This window comes from Phycodurus eques, chromosome 16 (genome assembly GCF_024500275.1).
Source record: "Phycodurus eques isolate BA_2022a chromosome 16, UOR_Pequ_1.1, whole genome shotgun sequence".
Classification (NCBI taxonomy): domain Eukaryota; kingdom Metazoa; phylum Chordata; class Actinopteri; order Syngnathiformes; family Syngnathidae; genus Phycodurus; species Phycodurus eques.
Genome location: NC_084540.1, coordinates 22,378,127 through 22,384,148, shown reverse-complemented (window position 1 = coordinate 22,384,148; position 6,022 = coordinate 22,378,127).

The window sequence follows — 6,022 nt, the reverse complement described above, 5'->3', positions numbered from 1 at the left end:
TTCAGATCCAGAACCTTTTTGACTGTCAAGGTATTGGAACCATGAGTCAACGGTTCTGTTTGTTTGTATAAGAGCGCCTTGCATCCTTTCATACATTGTGCTTTCTTTCATTCCGTTCAGTGCATACTCCTGGCGAGCTGCCAGTCATCCGTAGCCAAGATGATTCTGTGAAATCCTCCTTGGATTTCTTTTTTTCGTTCAAAGGTGAGCTGAAGATCATTTCTACGCCGTCAATGCACGACACCCACAAGCCTGCTGCCAGTTTGATCGCCTGCACGTCTGAGTACTTTTTGTCTGCTGCCCAGATGACACATCTGTCATTCACAGCAGGGTGTGGGGAGTGAATGACACCCAGAGGTTGCATCACGTTCTGACTCATCGCTAGCAGCAACACTTTGTCGCCTATTTTCCATCTTTGTTTGTTTTTTACGTAACCACACTGGGCTCCAGTTTTTTTGTTATTGCCGAACACAAAAACGGACAAGGCATCAGATATACCTACACCTGCAGAATCAATATTGAATAATTTCCCATCATGTGTCCCCTTTAATACCTTTGTTAACACTACAGACATTGTTTTATGTCGTGTTGTAACATTCTTAACTGTCAAACAACTATAAATAGAGGTTAGTAGATCCAACTCAAAGTAAAACTACACACCTTTTGCCAATGGGCGTGTACTTTTTAACGAGCTCATGGTCAACATTGCTCACTGTAAAGTACTTGAAACAATGTTTTTAGCAAAAACCAGTCGTTTGCCATTATGATTTCAGAGTTGAAATTTTTTAAATTCAGATTTACCGTTTACATTTCGCTTTTATATTTAACATTCAAATTGAGATTTAGCCTTTAAATTGAGATTTAACATTTCGATTTAGATTTAAATTTTAAATTGAACCTTTATACTTAGATTTAGCATTTAGACTCTCCACCTATATTTAGATTTAACATTCAGACTGAGATTTGACGTTTAGATTGGAAATTTAGATTTAGTATTTAGGTTTTATATTTATATTTAAAGTTTAGATTGAAATTTAACATTTAGATTTAGTTATAGATGTAACATTTACATTTTAATTTAGATTGAGCATTTCAATTTACAATTTCTATTTAACATTTAAATTTCAAATTTGGATTTAGATTCAGCATTTCAATTAAACAACATTTAAATGAAAAGTAAACATATTTAACATTTAGATCTAACATTTAGATTTGACATTTAAATTGAAAAAGACTGAGAAAGTTGAGGAATGCTCATCAAACACCTGTTTGGAACGTCCCACAGGTGAACAAGCGAATTGGGAACAGGTGGGTGCCATGATTGGGTAGAAAAGGAGCTTCCCTGAATTGCTCAGTCATTCACAAGCAAAGATGGGGCGCACTTGTTCACCCCTTTGTGAACAAGTGCGTGAGAAACAGTTTAAGGACAATGTTCCTCAGCGTACAATTGCAAGGATCTTAGGGATTTCATCATCTCTGGTCCATAATATCATCAAAAGGTTCAGAGAATCTGAAGAAATCGCTGCATGTAAGCGGCGAGGCCAAAAACCAACATTGAATGCCCGTGACCTTCGATCCCTCGGGCGGCACTGCGTCAAAAACTGACATCAATGCGTAAAGGATATCACCGCATGGGCTCAGAAACACTTCAGAAAACCAATGTCAGTAAATACAGGTCGGCTGTGCATCCGTAAGTGCAACTTAAAACTCTACTATGCAAAGCAAAAGCCATTTATCAACAACACCCAGAAACGCCGCCGGCTTCTCTGGGCCTGAGCTCATCTAAGATGGACCGACGCAAAGTGGAAAAGTGTTCTGTGGTCCGACGAGTCCGCATTTCAAATTGTTTTTGGAAATTGTGGACGTCGTGTCCTCCGGGCCAAAGAGGAAAAGAACCAGCCGGACTATTATGGACGCAAAGTTAAAAAGCCAGCATCTGTGATGGTATGGGGCTGTGTTAGTGCCAATGACATAGGTAACTCACACATCTGTGAAGGCACCATTGATGCTGAAAGGTACATACAGGTTTTGGAGAAACATACGCTGCCATCCAAGCAACGTCTTTTTCAGGGACGCCCCTGCTTATTACAGCAAGACAATGCCAAACCACATTCTGCAGAGTGGCTTCGTAGTAAAAGAGTGCGGGTACTAGACTGGCCTGCCTGCAGTCCAGACCTGTCTCATTGAAAATGTGTGGCGCATTATGAAGCGTAAAATACGACAACGGAGACCCCGGACTGTTGAACGGCTGAAGCTGTACATCGAGCAAGAATGGGAAAGACGTCCGCGTCCAAAGCTTCAACAATTAGTGTCCTCAGTTCCCAAACGTTTATTGAATGTTGTCGAAAGAAAAGGTGATGTAACACAGTGGTAAACATGACCCGGTCCCAGCTTTTTTGGAACGTCTTTCAGTCATAAAATTCCAAGTTAACGATTATTTGCTAAAAACAATCAAGTTGATCAGTTTGAACATTATGTATCTTGCCTTTGTAGTGTATTCTGTTTTTATTTATGTTTAACACAACGCCCCAACTTCATTGGAATTGGGGTTGTACTTCATCACGGGGGAGAAACATACATTTCAGCTAATTGATTTAGCTGGAAATCCTCTTCAGAGTGCAAGAGCGTGCGCCCTTCTGTCTCCCTTCTCGCCTGAAATGGGCATGAAATGAAATGACTAATCCACTTCAATTAGTCATCGGAACCTAAAATACACCAGTCAGCACACTCGCTCTTCCATTTTTGTTCAATTGAAAGCAGTTGATAAACAGAGCCATGCTTCAAATCTGAAGCGGTTGTGTAATTGCTCCACTTACGAGCTTTCGAAACACTTAAAGGGGGATATATTATGGAAAATTGACTTTTTATTGCTGGTATACAAATAGTTGGAGTCCCTGACCAACCATCAAGTATGTAATGAAACAACCAAGTAAATCTTTTATGCCAATTTCTGAAAACGTGTATGTGATCAAGCCACACTGTTACGTAACTGTGGGGCTAATTTACATGCAACCCACTCCCACGCCAAGTTTCTCCACCAATGACATGACGAATACACAAATGTATTCGTCATGTCAGGCTGACAAATACACAAATGTTTAGCATTTTGGAAGATGTACATCTGGTGTAAGAATAACACACCATTTAATAAAAGAACATGCCAAAATTCAAACATGGTGGTCACAGTGCGTTGGTCTGGGGCTGCTTATCACTTCAGGACCTGGACGACTTGCTGGCAGAGCACTTTTTGTCTGTTTAGACAAGGCAATGGCACGACTAAATGAAGCTCCTCCCCTGACTTCAACATGGTTCCATGGCACCACGACACCAAAGCAATATTTTATATTAGGTGTGGCTTTGGCGTCATCATCATCTACAAACTGCATTTTATATTAACTTGTTCTCTTTGAGAGATACTAAAATTGCTGATGAAATCTTTCTGCTTCCTGACAGTTTTGAGGAAAAAAGTGAGATGATATCAGAAACGTTCTTTCTGCCCATCTGGAGCTGAGGCCTTGTCATTCAAGGTGTGCGCAGGTGAGCTGCATGCAGAGCGCCTGTTTTTTTTTTTTTTTTTTTTTTAATTATAATTTTATTTTTGACAGCTTTTCTTGGCACTTCATCCGTCACTGTTTCTCCTTCAGCCGCCCTCTCCGCTATCAGTCCTTCTTGACGTCGCCGCTGGAACCTTCCACGAATCCACACTGAATGTTGATTTTGAGAATATAAATCTCTTTACACCATTGAAGGAAAAAAAGTTGTTGCAGTTAAACAAAATTTTAAAAATCATTTCCCATTGGAAATCATGCAAAGTTAATTAATTTGTTCTTGGGTCACTGTAACCTATTTTTTCAATTTATAGACATTTCTTATGTTCCTAACTTCTCCTCAGAAGCATTGAGATACATTTGCCTTGCTTTCTGAAATTATTATTTTTGTCCAATCAGATTTCAGCCTCAGTGTGTTGCCATGGCAATGTCATCTGCCCAGGGCCTTCAGAATCAGTAGTGCTGACCCATGGAACTTGAACAATATGAGCAATTGGACCGTTTCTTTGAGCAATCCGATTTTAAATTCTTCCTCACGGGCCCAGCGGACTGGCCCTCGATGACATCGGCATCTTTCTGTCCTCTGATTGGTTGGTCAGAGAAAAACAGTCAGACACTCAACTGCAACAAGCAAAATACGTTTAATTATCAGCATCTCTGGTGAGTATGATGTATATTGTTGAAATATGTATGAATATTTTATTCTATTTTTGAAATGCTTGCTTTCTATTTATGTCCAAGAAGTATTTTTCACACAAACATTTACTAGAGTTATGATTTCACTCTAGTAGGTTAATGATGGATTACGGCACGTTCAGACTGACGTGAGAATTCGATGTACCGTTCGTTGCCATCGGAGGAATGGAGCTCGCGTCGTAAACCGAGGACCCGCTGTAATGGGTTTGATTAGACTGCAGGCAGCCTAGTGGACGTTGTTGTTGTTATCTGGCGCCCCCTGTAGCTAGGAATAGCACACTGTTGAGTGCAATTCGAGGAACCTTTCTTTGTCTAAACACATTTGATTGTGTGTTGTGTTGTGTTTTGTTTTCTTCTATGTGACCTGTGGACAACGGAGCAGCATGTCCTCGACCGCCTTCCTCCAGCTTTGCTGACACTGCGAGTTAGAAAAGGTGACATCTTTGCCACGGCACTGATTGACTGAGGAGAGTGCAGGGCGTCATTTATCGGGAGTGTCACTCGCACACACAGGTAGTGATTTGTCAAACAGAGAGAGATCGATGGCGAGATCGTAGATCAATGGATGGATGGGTCGGAAGATAGGCGCTGTTGTATACAGTAGGTAGATACTGTGCATAGCTGATGTGGTATGCTTTGGATCATGGGCTCTTCTCCATAGATGGATGGATGGATGCTCACTGGAGTGCTTTCTCCTGCTTTCCGAGGTCCGTAGTCAAGTGAGGTTATTGGGTTGTCGGTCTCCTAAATGAAACATGACGGCTCCGGTGACACGGTCACGGACAACAAAGCGCGCAGGAAGAGCGTCGTGCTGCTGCCGCGCCACCTTTACGTCATTTAACAGTTTGACCTTTTCGGGCCTCTCCAAATTCAGTTCGGGAGAGCGCCTCGGATGCGTTTTCACCTGCTGCAAAATCTCGGCGATTTTGCAGCAGGTGACGTCATGTGAAGTCCGCGTCCACAACATTAGGTACACCTGCACAGATCCAACCCGAGAACTGGATCACGAGTTCTGCCTTTGCAAGGATGAAATCACTTCTGACTGCCACTTGCAGGGATGTAGGATTTTAAAAACACATTTCATATTGTGGTTGTAGCTGTTTTTATTGTTCAATATTTTATTGACTTCATTTAGAAATATGAGATTGACACCTGGGAGTAATTACACAACAAATACATTAATTGATTAAAAACATTTACAGTATAATTGTATATTTTGTTGTATTTCTTTTTTTTGGGGGGGTGGGGTGGGGGGGGTTACACATTACGTTGCCCTTACTCAGCAATTGGAGAATGACAAATGATTAAAAAAAATGCAACATGAATCAATCTTTTTTTTATATTATATATATATATATAATCTCTAAGAGTACATACAACATGAGAGGAACAGATTATTCATCATTTCAAAATAACTAGAAATAATAATACATATTTTACATGGCAGCGTTTTATTTTATATGTTCCATGTTCTACATTGTTTTGAAACAAGCAATTTAACAATATGAATTTGGGAAATCAATATTAATGATTCAGTTAATCAGTACATGCATTTTAAATGTAATTTCCTCTTCTTTTTACGTGGCTCCAGTTTCAGTTTTGACACAAACGAACATGGTTATGTGTGTTGAATTTGAACGTATTCGGTGAAGTCAAAAAACAGTCAGTGGAACTGATGATTCTGAACGTATCAATTGATGTGGCAGCCATTGCAACAACTTGTAAATTACTCGGACAGTGGAACCGATTGGACATTTGCGATGAATTGAAATGTGTGC